This window comes from Sturnira hondurensis, unplaced genomic scaffold, assembly GCF_014824575.4.
Source record: "Sturnira hondurensis isolate 20B ecotype Veracruz unplaced genomic scaffold, ASM1482457v3 Scaffold0006566, whole genome shotgun sequence".
Taxonomy (NCBI): Eukaryota; Metazoa; Chordata; class Mammalia; order Chiroptera; family Phyllostomidae; genus Sturnira; species Sturnira hondurensis.
Genome location: NW_028079197.1, coordinates 1,165,298 through 1,180,644, shown reverse-complemented (window position 1 = coordinate 1,180,644; position 15,347 = coordinate 1,165,298).

Genomic DNA, 15,347 nt, shown 5'->3' with positions numbered 1-15,347 from the left:
GGAGTGTGGTTGGGAGAGGGTGTGCAGGACAGAGGGGAGTGAAGGGGGAAAATGGGACAACTGTAATAGCATAATCAATAAAATATATTATAAAAAACTATATGCCAGTGTCTCTGATGAACATAGATGCAAAAACATCAATAAAATATTACTGATGTTTTTGCATCTCAGACTGCAAGTTTTGTTCAATATCTTCAAATCAATTGATGTGATACACCATATAAACAAACTGAATGATAAAACTCATATGATCATATCAGTAGATGCAGAAGTAGTATTTGAGAAAATAAAACATCCATTTATAATAAAAAATTCTCAACAAAGTGAGACTAGAGGGAACATACCTCAACATAATAAAGGCCATATGATAAACCCACAGCTAACATCATACTCAATGTTGAAAAATAAAATAGATCAGTATTGTATATTTGAACCTAAAGGAAATAATGTTTCAAGAATTGAATAAGTTGTCAATATTTTTTCTAAGAGGTCAAATAAAAGGGGAATAGTAAAGTCTATTTACATATACTGTTGGCCTTAGACACATCTGTTTTCATAGAGGAATGGGAGAGAAAGCTAAATAGTAGTGGATTAGTGCAAGATAAAGAAATGGAGTCCTGGCTGGTGTAGCTTAGTGGAATGAGCGCAGGCCTGTGAACCACATGATCGCGGTTCAATTCCCAGTCAGGGTACATGCCTGGATTGCAGGCCAGTTCCCAGGAGGGGACTCACGAGAGCCAACCATACATTGATATTTCTCTCCTTCTCTCCTTCCCTTCCCCTCTAAAGATAAATAAATAGAATCTTAAAAAAAAGAAAAAAGAAATGGAGACACACCTTTAACAGGAACCTAAACAACAAAACAAACAAACAAGCAAAATATAACCAAAGATACTGAAATACAGAACAGGCTGACAGTGATCAGAGGGCAGAGGGGAGGGAATTTCAGGGGGAAAGGGGAAGGGTTTACAGAAACAAGTATAAAGGACACATGGACAAAAACTGGGGGGGGCAGGTTAGAAATGGGAGAGAGGTGGGGAAGGCTGTAGGGGTGGGCTGGGATGAGAGTAAAAGACAGAAAACTGTACTTGAACAACAATTAAAATAAAATAAAGAAAAAATAAATGGAGACAATGAATAAAAGAAACTGTAATAGGTTTGCAGCTGATAAAAACAGGAAAAATATATAGATGTAAGTGACTAAAGGAGAAGAGGCATTGTGAAAGCCTACTTTTAAATGAATAAAATATTCAACATTTATGAGTGTTATGGTGGAGGTGGCTCATTAGAGACAATTGTTAAATTTGAAGAAATTTTGAAACCATTGTTAAACATAGTCATTTTTAAAATTAAGTTATATGAACTCATAATTAAATAACTTTACTAAAACAAAAAATAAAAACTCAGAACTTGTTACTTCTTAATTAACTATGCTTATCATTATATATACATGAAATGATTCATGTTGATTGTATCTGTATGGTGGGAATATTATATATGATGATTTATCACTGCACTTTATTTCTCAACTCTAACTTCAGGGACATACTGCATCATTGACCAAGAAGAGAGTATTTACACAAATAAATTGGCAAATACCACAAATAATGGCTTGATTCATTTATTTTTTAGTTCTTGTCTGGGGAAAATGTGATAGAGAATATCTTAATGCTTACTCAACTTAAAATTTTTCTGTAATCATTATATTATGAAGAGGACAAAAAACTGAGGAACTATTATGCCAATACTCAAACAGTATTATGCTATTTGGCAAAAGTTACATCACTGATGCATGTTACATTTTGACACTTTCATTTCTTAATGTTCATCTTTTTCAATAATGTAAAAAATATCAGCTAACATTCATATCAGAATTAGTCATTTCTCAATTACAACCATAAATTTGCTATTAATACACAAGTTTAACAAAAACAATGATAGCTTTCAGTGATAATTAATTATATGAAGTACTGATATTTTATCTGTAATTCATGTGCTATACATAATTTTCATTAGTAAAATATATAATCATGCACATATACAGTTACTGAATATTTACCAGCACATTTATAGCTCAATAAAATCATAATTTAAAAGTATAAGCAAATTTTAAAAATCCATACTTGAATTACTACTACAGTGGTACCTTGGTATTTGTCATTAATTCATTTGAGAACTTGTGATCTGAGTACCAAAACTGACTAGTACCAAATGATGAAGCATTTTCTCTTTCAGGATGCTGTTGTGACTCATACAAATTTTAGCAAGAGCAGTGAGTCCAGAGCGAGCACCAAGTGCTGAAACATTTTTTCTCATCAAAATGCAACAAGGACAACAGGGCATGACAACTTCTGGAACCGATGTGTACCGAGATATGACTATTTATGAATGTGAAAATGGTCTTAAAAGACGGACAACACAATGCAGGCCTAGGGCAAAAGTCAGAATATATACAGGGATGGGCAAAAGTAGGTTTGTAGTTGTAATGCAAATAAATAATACAATAATTAATAAATAATAATACAATAATAAACTGGTTATGTATTCACAAATATAAACCTACATTTGTCTATAAACCTGTTTATAAACCTACTTCTGTATATGAGATATTTTATGGGAGGTATCCAATATAGTAAGGGGCATGGCTGGGACAAAATTCAGAAAACATTGAATTTACAATTTTGAATCAATAATGTAGACTTATACCAGACCATAATTAAAACTCAAGCAGTTCATTTCATTTGTCATTCAATTAAGGCACTATAATAAAAGTTATAAATATTTAATATGAATGAGACACTGTACTAAATATTTTAAATACATTAATTCTTTTAAATATTTTAAAGGTCCTTGTACAATAGGAATTATTATTACTACTAAATTAAATGACCAGAGGAAAGTGATGCTCAGGAAGATTTGTTAACTGCACAAATTTATAGAACTAGTTAGAGGAGCTAGCATTTGAACAAAGTTTTGCCTGACACCAGTCATAAAGTTGTGCATGCACTTAACTACTATATACCACTGCCTCTCTCTAATCTAATCTTTTTTAAGATTTATTGAGGTATATTTAAGAAATAAAAATATCTACACTTACATTGATGTTTAATATACAAATACATTGTGAAATAATTATACTATCAATCTAATTAACATATCTATCACTTCACATAGTTACCATTTCCTTTTATATTTCTTATTTTGTGATGAGAACACAAGATTTACTTTCTCAGCACATTTCAGATATCACGTACAGTATTGTTATCTATGTCATATTTCTGTATACTAGATTGCCAGAACATATTTATTTCAGACAAATGAAACTTTATGTCCCTTGACCAATATCATCTTCCTAGTCCCCCACTCACGCAACCCTGAGCAATCAACATTCTACTCTCTATTTCTAATGAGTTTGACTACTTTAGATACCACATTTAGGTGAGACCATACATTTTGTGTGAGTACACACACATACACTCTACACACACACATATATGTATATATACATATATATGTGTGTATATATATATACATATATATATGTATATGCATACACATATATCTCACATTTTCTTTACTTCATCCATAAATGGACACAGGTTGTTTTCATACTGTGGCTATAGTAAATAATGTTCTCATGAACATGGGAGTGCAGATATCTCTTTGACATACTGATTTCATTTTCTTTGAATATATACTCAGAAGTAAAATTACTGGATCATAATGTAGGTCTATTTCATTTTTTGAGGAATTTCCATTCTGTTTTTCATAATGGCAGCACCAATTTACCTCCCCACCAACATTGTGCAAATGTACCCTCTTCTCCATGTTTTTGCCAATACTTGTTATCTTTTGACTTTTTGATAGAAGTCATCCTTAGAGATGATATAGTATTGTAGCTTTGACTTCCATTCTCCTTATGGTTAGTGACATTAATCACTTTTTATATAGCTGCTGGTCATTTGTAAGTCTTCTTTGGAGAAATGTCTATTTGGGTCTTTTGTTCATTTAAAAAATTAGGTTATCTAGGGGGTCTTTGCTACTATTTATGTGAGTTTCCTATACATTTGGATACTAAACCCTTATGAAATTATAGAGTTTGAAAACATTTCCCTCCATTCTGTTGGCAGCCTTTTCACTCTGTTGATTGTTTCCTTTGCTGGGAAACCCTTTTTTTTAACTTTTTTTATTTAACTCTTGTTCAAGTACAGTTTTCTTTCTTGTATTATAGTTAGATGCAACTCCACTTTACTTTTGCTGTTGTCACAATTCTTTCTTTGTTTTTGAATTTTGGTAAATTTACTATAATATGTCTGGGTATAGTTTTCTATGGATTTACCAACTTTATAGTTCTTACAGCTTCATGAATCATCTTGTCTATTTCCCTCCCAAGATTAGAAAGTTTTGTACCATTATTTCTTTAAATAAGCTTTCTTTTTTTTTCTTCTCTTCTGCTGGGACTCCCATAATGCACATACTTTTCCTTCTGATAATACTCCATAAATCCCAAAGGATTATTTTCATTTTTATTCTTCCTCCTTTTTGATTCTCTGACTATATAATTTCAAATATCTTTCACAACTTAGTAATTTAGGATTTGCTTTTATAAAAAACATGTTGATAAATGTTAAAATGTTATACTGGCATTTTGGAAATTGTGGACAGCATTGTGGTGATTGCTGAGAGGAGGAAGATATAAAAGAACTAAATGGTAATGGAAAAAATACAATAAAGATTAAATAAAAAATAATATAAAGCACAAAACTTCCAGTGTTAAACACTGATCTCCTATGGTTGACTTGGATTTAGACATTTGTATATTATGTTTCATGCAAAGAAACTTTCAAAATTTTGTCAATGCTTTTATAATGTACTATTATCCCTCATCAAAATCTTCCTGAAATCTAAAAGGCTGTTATTAAAAGTATGCTTTTTTAATTAGTCTAAAATGGGTCAGTTTGTATTAGCTTTCATATTTTCAGGGCATGGAAGATATACAGAGTGCCCAGAACTATGTTTTAATAGATGTAGGATGTTTCTTTACAATTATGACAGAAATACCTTCAACTTTCAGATATTAAAAGAAAATAGCCTAAGGAAATATAAAAGATATTTTGGGCCAATTTACCTCTTAGTAAACATATTAGAACTAGTATAGTTCATTTGATCTATTTTTAAAACATGGTTAAAAGCATTAAAAATTATATTTTATAATTGTCAAACAGTGCATTCATGTGATGTGAAAAGATAAAAGGAAACTTACAGAAACAAAAATATCTCAAACTACTCCAAATCCTAAGATAAAAAATAATAATTTATATATTGCTTGGAAAATATAATTTACTTTTATTCTCAAATTCACTTTAAATGCTTGGCATAAATTTAATACCTAAAAATGGCAATTGTCAACCTGCAAGAATTTAAAAAGCATGCAGATGAGACTTCCGGCCAAGATGGAGGCATAGGTAGACACACTGTGCCTCCTTGCACAACCAAAAAAAGGGCAACAATTTAAAAACAAAAAACAACCAGAACTGACAGAAAATTGAACTGTATGGAAGTCCAATAACCAAGGAGTTAAAGAAGACACTTACATCCAGACCTGTAGGAGGGGCAGAGATGGGTGTAGAGAGAAGACTTGCTGCAAAGCGGCAGTGGACAACCAGGGCAGGCAGGGCAGTGGCTGGCAGACCCAGAGCTGGATTTTGGAGCGGGGTGCACAAGGCTACAGATGGCCAGCAAGACAGCAATAGCAGCTGCTGGAGTGGATGGTCCCTCATTAGCACACAGATAAACCAGGAGGAACAATTGGGGAGCGAGACAGACCTTGCAACCCAGAGCTACAGCATGGGGAAATAGAGCCTCAAACCACTGATTAAAAACACCTGTGGGGATTGGGGGGCCAGTGGGTGAAATTTCCAGCCTCACAGGAGAGTTCATTGGAGAGACCTACAGGGTGCTACAACATTCACTAACCTACCCAATGGGGAATCAGCTCCAGAAGGGGCCAATTGCTTGTGAGAAACAGGGGAAGTGACTGAAAGCCAGCAAAGAGCTAAGCAAGCACCATTGTTCCCTCTCAGATCCCTTCCCCACATACAGCCTCACAACAAAGTGACATGGGTTACTCCTCCCAGATGAATACCTAAGGCTCCGCCCCTCACTACATAACAGGTACATCAAGACAAAAAAATGGCCCAAATGAAAGAACAGATCAAAGCTCAAAAAAAAAAAAATACAACTAAGTGAAGAAGAGATAGCCAACCTATCAGATGCACAGTTCAAAACACTGGTAATCAGGATGTTCAAAGAATTGGTTGAATTTGGTCACAAATTAGATGAAACAATGAAGGCTACACTAAGTGAAATGAAGGAAAATGCACAGGGAAGCAATGGTGATGGGAAGGAAACTGGGACTCAAATCAACGGTGTGGACCAGAAGGAAGAAAGAAACATCCAATCAGAAAAGAAGGAAGAAACAAGAATTCAAAAAACCAAGGAGAGGCTTCGGAACCTCCATAATGTCTTTAAACATTCCAACATCTGAATTATAGGGGTACCAGAAGGAGAAAAGGAAGAGCAACAAGTGGAAAACTTATTTGAACAAATAATGAAGGAGAACTTCCCCAATCTGGAAAAAAAATAGACTTCCAGGAAGTCCAGGAAGCTCAAAGACTCCCAAAGCAGTTGGACCCAAGGGGGAAACACAACAAGGCACATCATAATTACATTAGCCAAGATTAAAATGAAGGAGAGAATCCTAGAAGCAGCAAGAGATAAGGGGACAGTCACCTACAAAGGAGTTCCCATCAGACTGTCAGCTGATTTCTCAAAAGAGACTTTACAGGCAAGAAGGGGCTGGAAAGAAGTATTCCAAGTCATGAAATCCAAAGACCTACATTCAAGATTGCTCTATCCAGCAAAGCTCTCACTTAGAATGGAAGGGCAGATAAAGTGCTTCTCAGATAAGGTCAAGTTATCTGAGAAATTATCTGGAGTTCATCATCATCAAGCCCTTAGCATTGAAATATAAAAGGAATTTATCTAAGAAAAAGAAGATAAAATATGAACAGTAAAATGACAGCAAACTCAAAATTATTAACAACCACACCTAAAACAAAAACAAAAACAAAGTAAGCAAACTACTAGAACAGAAACAGAAACACAGAAATGGAGATCACATGGAGGGTTATCAACAGGGGAGTGGGAGAAGGTGGAGGGGGAAAAGGTACAGAGAATAAGTAGCATAGATGGTAGGTAGAAAATAGACAGGGGAGGGTAAGAACAGTATAGGAAATGTAGAAGCCAAAGAACTTATAGGTATGACCCATGGACATGAACTAAAGGGGGGGGGGGAATGTGGGTGGGAGGGTGTGTGCAGGACAGAGGGGAGTAAAGGGGGGGAATTGGGACAAGTGTAATAGCATAATCAATAAAATATATTTTAAAAAACATGTAGATGAGATCAGGCATGTTCAGGGTGGCATGGACATAGACTGGGAATGGCCAGAGTCAGGGGAAGTGGTGGGGGTAAGTGGTTACAACTTTACTTGAACAGCAATAAAAAATACTACAAAAAAAAAACCCCAAACATGCAATACCTGACTATTTAGACAGGGGCACTGACCTTTTTTCCCTTAGATTGTCAAATAAAAAAATTACAACAGCCCCGACTGATGTGCCTTACAGGTTTTGGGGGGTTTTTTGTCATCCCACAAAACAAAAGGTCACCAGTTCCATTCCCAGTCAGGGTACATGCCTGGGATGCAGGCCAAGTCCATGGTTGGGGGTGTGCAAAATACAGCTGATCAATGTTTCTCTTGCACATCAATGTTTCTCTCCCTCTCTTTCTTCCTAGTTTCCTTACTTTCTGAAAATAAATAAATAAAACATTTTTAAAAAATTACAGCAGCCAATACAACAATAGCTATCTGGTGTGAATGAATCAAATCATATTTATTTTTGTCAGATCAGCAACAATTATAAGATTTTTTGGTGTGCTGCAGAATTTTAGTTATTAGTTTATGTGTGCCATAAGATGAAAAGGGTTTAAAAAATATTGCATAACAAGATTCTAGCTAAATTATTTGGTAGTATTTGTAGGGTAATACTTCTCTGAGTAGACAGGTTTCATAAAACAGGTTTTCAATTAAGGGTGAAAAATTACATAATAATTTTAATCACAATTAACAGTCAACTGATTAATGGGTTAACATTTATTCATTAATTTAGATGGCATCAGGTTCAATAAAGAGAACAGTCTGATAACTTCGCAATGTGCAATTCTGCCCATTAGTAATACTAAGCCAAGAATTTGATAGGTATTTCATTTAGTTGGATCACACATTTTCACCTAAATGGTTTGATCAACAAAAAAATATAGGTACACAATATCAAGCTTTTTTACTTTTCTTTCCTTTTTTAAAGAATAGCTCAATGATTTTGCAAGTTACTTAGTATAATACAGGGAACTTTGGGGTAAAGCACAAAATGGCACTTTAAACCAGTGCTTGTATTTATCTCATTATGATTATAACTAAAGATATCATTAATTTTGTGTTATTCACTTTTCTTTAGAACAAAAGTCAAAGCCATTTACTTAAATAATATGTACATAACCTTAGGTAACATAGTTTTTGTAACATTTTAAAATATTGGAATATGAATATTTGCGTTAATTTGTCTTTTGACTTCATGCAACAAGAATAGAACAACATACACCTACAGAGGGTGATAGTGGTAATAAAGCTCCTAAAATGAAAAATGTCTTCCACTTCTTTTGAACTTAGCAAACGCTATGCAGTTTCCTGAGAGAATTCATTATGAGAAAAATGTCAATCACAGCTTTAAGACCTTACTTTGGAAAGAACTAGTGAGAAAGCAGATTAGAAGGCAAGACTTCATGTTTGTTTTCAAATAAGTGGTCTTAATTTTTCTTGTACAAAAAAATTTAAACCAGTTTATTAAAAATATATCTACACCTTTAATTTTTGCAGCTTTCAAGTAAAGTCTAGCATTTCATTTATACAAAGTCTATAAGAAAAGGTCAGTGGAGCTCATGTAATCTTAAATTATGAAGTCATCTCTTCAAGTCTTGGTATAATCCCAGATACAGCATGCCTGGATATATCGCTGGTGGTCCTTAATAGAAGTTAGTTCCAAAAAGTGGGAGATTCTGCTACAAGCATGCATTTTTAAATATCTTGTTTATTAGCAAAAATCAGCAATCTGGCTTCCTTAGATCCTTTTGGGCTAACATTTTATAGATTTCTTCTCTAGTTACAGAAATCCTTTGTTTTTATGGTTTACAACTGTTACAAACTGTTAGTATGGTAAGTGTTCCAGAAAGAACAAAGAGACTCTTGGCCAGTGATATCCCACATTAGGAAATATGCACAATTAATCATGATCTCTTCTACATTACTTTCTATTGTAGGGGATATATGCGCACCTTCCTTTATTGAAAATTGGTAAAAGATTCTTAGGTAAAAAGATAATCCCAGTAGTGAAACTGCCAGGTCAAAATGCAGTTCCATTTTTAGTTTTGGAAGAAATTCCATGTTTTCTACAGTGGCTGCACCAGTCTGAAGTAGAACCTAATCAACAAAATAAATAAGCGAGCAAAATATAACCAGAGACATGGAAATAAAGAATAAACTGACAGTAACCAGAGGGAATGGAGGGAGGGTGATAATGGGGGTAGAAAGAGGAAGGGTCATCGAGAAACATGTATAAAGGACCCATGGACAAAGCCAAAGGGGGAAAGGATCAAGGATGAGAGATGGGGGTGGATGGGGCGGAAGAGAGTGGTGGAGGGGAAATGGAGACAACTGTACTTGAACAACAATGAAAAACAAACAAAAAATTAAACAATTTCAAAAATTGGTAAAGGTACTTTTTCCTGCATTATCCTGTCCAACAATGATAATTTTGTGCTCGTAGTGATTGAACAGTCTCCATATCCTGGAGAGAATTCCCATTCTTGGGTAGCTGACTCCCTTCCAGCCATCTGGATCACCTGCCTTTTCCCAGCTTAGACTGAAGGGGAAGAGAAACACGAGTGCTTGAGTCTCCACTGTTGGTGCTGTACTGACCACTGGCCAGCTTCTTAGGAAACAGAGGGAAGCCAACACATAGGCCATCCTGCAGCATGTATGGCACCACAGCTGCCTCTGAGGGACTCATATGTTTTGTGGACATGGCCACCACGTTGTCTGAATTAAGCCTCATAGACCATCATCCTCACCTAGCTTAAATGACTTGTATTCAAATCCAGCTATTTTTTTCCTGATTGACAAAGTCTTCTGCTAACATTCTCTATTTTTTAATTTCATTCACTGTATTCTTTAGCTCCAGAATTCATTTGGTTCTTTCTATGATTTCGTTCATTGTTTAAATTCTCATCTTGTTAATGTGACATTTTCTTGTTGTTTTAAAGATTTTATTATTTTTAGAGAGTGGAAGGGAGGGGGAGAGAGAGAGAAACATCAATATGTGGTTGCCCCTCGCATGCCCCCTAATGGGAACCTGGCCTGCAACCCAGGCATGTTCCCTGACTGGGAATCAAATCAGCGACCCCTCGGTTCACAGTCCAGAGCTCAGTCTGCTAAGCTACACCAGCCAGAACCATGTGTCATTTTGTTGATATCATCATCTGTCTCTGTCATCTTGTAACTCACTAGGCATCTTTAAAACAGTTATTTTGAGTTCTTTTTCAGGCAATTAGTAGATATTCACTTCTTTGGGGTTGTACTGGAATTGTTTTCCTTTGGTGGCATCATGTTTCCTTGGTTTTTCATGTTCCTTGTAGTCTTGCATTGGTGTTTGCACATTCAAAGACCTTCAAAGACAAACTTCCATTAAGAAAGACATTCATCTACAGGTAGGCATAAGAGCACCACGTGAGTGGGGTTCATGGTGGCATAAGGTCCAGCGCTGGGTATAGAGATACACAGGGATGGTGATTCCAGCTGTACATGGAGATGAGGTTGGGGGTGGGAAGGCAGTAGCAGGGTTGTGGTGTATGTGCTTGGGAAACACAGATATCATGACAGAGGTGTAGGCACACATACAGTGTTGATAACAGAGAATAGAATTTCCTGTAATGGCACTCTGCTTGGGAAGGGAGAATGAGGATGGAGGTGCCATGGTCCAGCCTTAGGGAGGGGAATCATAGTGGCAGTCCCTGTTCCAGGGAGATGAAGCAGTAGCTCTGGCTCTGGAGGAGGGAGTTACAGCAGTGTGGACACTAGGAAGTTTCATCAGCATGAATGCTGTATAGGGTCAGCACTGGCAAAAACTGAAGGGGTCCTCACCACCAAAGGCTAGGAATTTCTGTGGTAGCTGCAAGAGCTGTTGAAATCCTCAATAGGAAAGGCTGCTGTTCTCGTTTTGCCCCCATGGGAGGGTGGGTCACAGCCAAGCAGATCTCCATTGTAGACAAGCTAGCTGGCCTGGGGGATGGCATGACATGGGAAAATGCTTCCCGCCCTTTTCTATGCTGTCATCTTGCTTTCTGTGCCTCAGTTTGTTGCTGCAGCTTCTTAATTGTACTCCAGAGCTCTCAGCCAACACTATTTTCATCCACGGATAGTTGTTAGGTAGTCGTTTTTGTTGGTGTCTCTGGGCTGGAACCTCCTAGTCTGTCATCTTGCCTACATTAACCACAGTCTAATCTTATGTTGTTAATATTTCCTAAAGCTAAATCTGGTTTTACTAACAAAATCTTACATTTTATGAAGAAAGGTATCTTCATTGGTAAGTACACAATTTAAGGGTTTAATATGAACGTAATAACTCCTAGTGAGATAAAAAAAATTTAAATGAAAGAACAGGATTTGCCTGCTATATGTTAGGTTAGAATCAGAACTGATGTAAAATTACTTAAATTTCAGTCAAAATCAAAATTTAGAATGAAGCCATTCAAAGTAAGCACTAAGTATCTGTTATCAGAATTATTCAGATATGTTACTGTCTGATGAGTAGAAATGTCTGTCCTTTCTATACATAGCTCTGTAAATATATAATTCTAAAAATTCTACACAACTAACTCACACATTTATATATTAATGTAGACACTTTGGAGGAGGACAATTTGGCATTCTTTATAAATATTTATAATGTATATATTTTTGAATCAAAAGGCATTTGTCATATGAAATCTCACAAGCAGGCAAAGAAATAAAACTTTTAGTAGCACTGTGTTAATAGAGAAAATTTTTTGACAATACAAGTATTTATCAGTCTGGAATTTATCAGACTAGTTAAATTAATAATGGTTTAATTATATAATAGAATACAATCTAGCTATTAAAGTGGGTTATATTTGTATATACTGCCATGAAAAGTTACTGAAAATATATTGTTTAGTAAATAAAACAAATTATAACACAAATGTATATTATAATCTCAGTTCGGCATATAAAGAAGATATATGAGACCCAGTGCCAGCCTCAATGGATACTCACTGATCAATGATTTTAGTGGGATTGGTACACAAGATAAAGGTATAGCAGACCCTGGGTTTGCTCTTTGTCTACAAAGCCAGTTTAAGACACAAAGTTAGGTTAGTTAGATACATATATAACAAACCCCAGAATGTTCTTGACATTCCCAGGTGCCACTGACAGGAGCTCTGTTTGAACACAGAGATAGAAAGGTAGAAGATGTGGCATATAATAATGCCATTAAACCTTCCTATTTTGATAATAAAATGGCAGTTACTTGCCACAGAGACATGCAGAAAGGTGAGGGAAAATCATATATATCTCCTTAAACTCAAAGAAATATATATTGATGTTAAACTCTGCCAGCTTCTAACTTTACTACTATTAGTGCACAAAAATGAGAGCAAATATAAATGCTTCTGACACATTTTGACAATTTTTCAATGCATATAAGCAGGCAAAAAAATAACATCCTAGGAGAGCTTCACATAGCATGTAGGCTGCTCAGCTGACATTATCAATAAAGTCCTTGCTGGATGTGATTTCTCTTGTTGTGATCTACAGTCTCATAGTAATGTTAAAACTTGACCCCATATTAATACTGATTTCATGGTCTTTTAATTAAATCTAGATTAAATAAAGGACTCAGTTCCCCAGCCATATGTGTCACATCTAGGGCAATCGAAATAATTATGCTCTTGATTTAATGCGGTCTGTCTTTTTCCTGAACAGTTTTTGTGAGAAACATAGATGGAAAGCTAATATGAGGGAAGGAAGAGATGAGTATCTACAGGAAGTGATACTAAATATTCAAAAGGAGGCATAGCAACAAAAGTTATAAATAAGCACAGAGAGGAAAAACAGACTTCTAATCCATGACATTTCAAAAACCTACAAGTGGACCTAATCAACAAAACAAACAAGCAAAATATAACCAGAGACATTGAAATTAAAAACAAATTGACAGTAACCAGAGGGAAAGTTGGAGGGGATAATGGAGGGAAAGGGGGAAAGTGTTTTCAGGAACATGTATAAAGGGCACATAGACAAAACCAAAGAGGGTAGGATCAAGGGTGGGAGGTGGGGATGGCTTGGGAGGGGTTAAATAGAGACAACTGGAACATCAGTAAAATGGAGACAAATTGGAACATCAATAAAAAAAGAAAGGAAAAGAAAAAGAAAACATGAAATGTTTAAATGGGTGCTAGAAAACAGTATTAGTTCTATCAGATCTTTTTTTTTACTAATTTTCCTACTTATTTACCAATAGTTGAATGTGCACATAGACCACAATGTTTATTATATAATAAAACAATTAAAGAAAAACTGGTTCTTAACTAATAGTTTGAGTTTCACAGAGCATATAGGTAGGTATCCCTTGCTTTACTCCATTTCTGTTAAGGTATGCAATATCTAAAAGGGCCCTAAAGGGTCCCCATGATCCCTTTGCCTTGGATATGTAGTGGAACCAGTAACTTGCTTGTAACAAACAAAACACAGTAAAAGTGGTCAAAATAATGGGAAGTACCTTCTGTGTAAGTTTACAAAAGGCTCTGGCTTCCATCTTGCTCACCATTTCTCACCCTTTCTCATTCTCTCTCACTCTTTCTTTCTTGGAGCCATTGCTTGCAGGGAAGCCAACTGCCATGCCCTGAGTAACTTTGTAGAGAGGTCCAAGTGGCAAGGAACTGATATTGCTGGCCAATGGCCAGAGAAGAAGTTAGACCTGCTGAACATCGAGCAAGTGAGCTTGGAAGTGAATTTTTCAAGGTCTGCCAAATACCATGTGAGTGAGCTTGAAAGCAACCCCCAACACTTTTGAGCTGTTAGAAACCCTCAAGCAGCAGCATCTAGCTAAGCTGGGATCAGATTTCTGCCACACAGAAACTATGAGATAATAAACATTTGCTATTTTAAACCATTAAGTTTTGGGGTCACTTGCTATGCAGCAATAAATAAATAATACACAGTATTTTTGTGTTTCATTTTTCTAAATCATTCCATTTTACCTATATGAAGGGAGTATGCTCCCTATTTAAAAATATTATTTTTCCTGAAAATAAAGGGCAATTTAGTAAAATGTAATCACCCCCGATTACTAATTTTGTCAAATTCAATTTTCATATAACAAGAATTCCTAAGGTATGGCATGCTATAAGGTGCACACTTTAACCTGAAATATGGTAGCTGGGTCATAAATGGCAATATGAAAACTGCCATTTAAACTTTGCTGAGGTATTAATGTATGCCAGGCACTACTCAAAGTGCTTTAAGAAAAAACCATGTATTACAACATTTAATCATCACCAAAAAATCTATATTTTTACCTGTATTTTCCCATGTATAATACACAGTTTTTGCCCAAATTTTTGAGGAAAAATAAAAATGCATATTATGCATGCATATAATGATTACATAGGATGGGTATAATAGTGGATATAATAATCCCATGTATAATGCTCACCAAAACATGGGGACATATTATACATGGAAAAAATCACTAAGTAGAATTTTATTTTATTATAATTTTTTAATTTTTAAAAGACTTTATGTATTCATTTTTAGAGAAAGGAAAAGGGAAGGAGAAAAAGAGGGAGAGGAACATCAGTGTGTGGTTGCTTCTCACATGCCCTCTACTGGGGACCTGGCCCACAACCCAGGCCTGTGCCCTGACTGGGAATCGAACCCATGACCCTTTGGTTCGCAGACTGGTGCTCAATCCACTGAGCCACACCACCCAGGGAACTAAGGAGAATTTTACAATCCCATTTAACACATAGAGAAACTGAGGCACAGAAGGCGATGAAGGTTATGCAGCTTGCCCCAAGTCACACAGCAAGAGTCAAACTCAGACACTCAGAATCTGAATCTACCATCTCTTCTCAAACAGTATGCCACCTC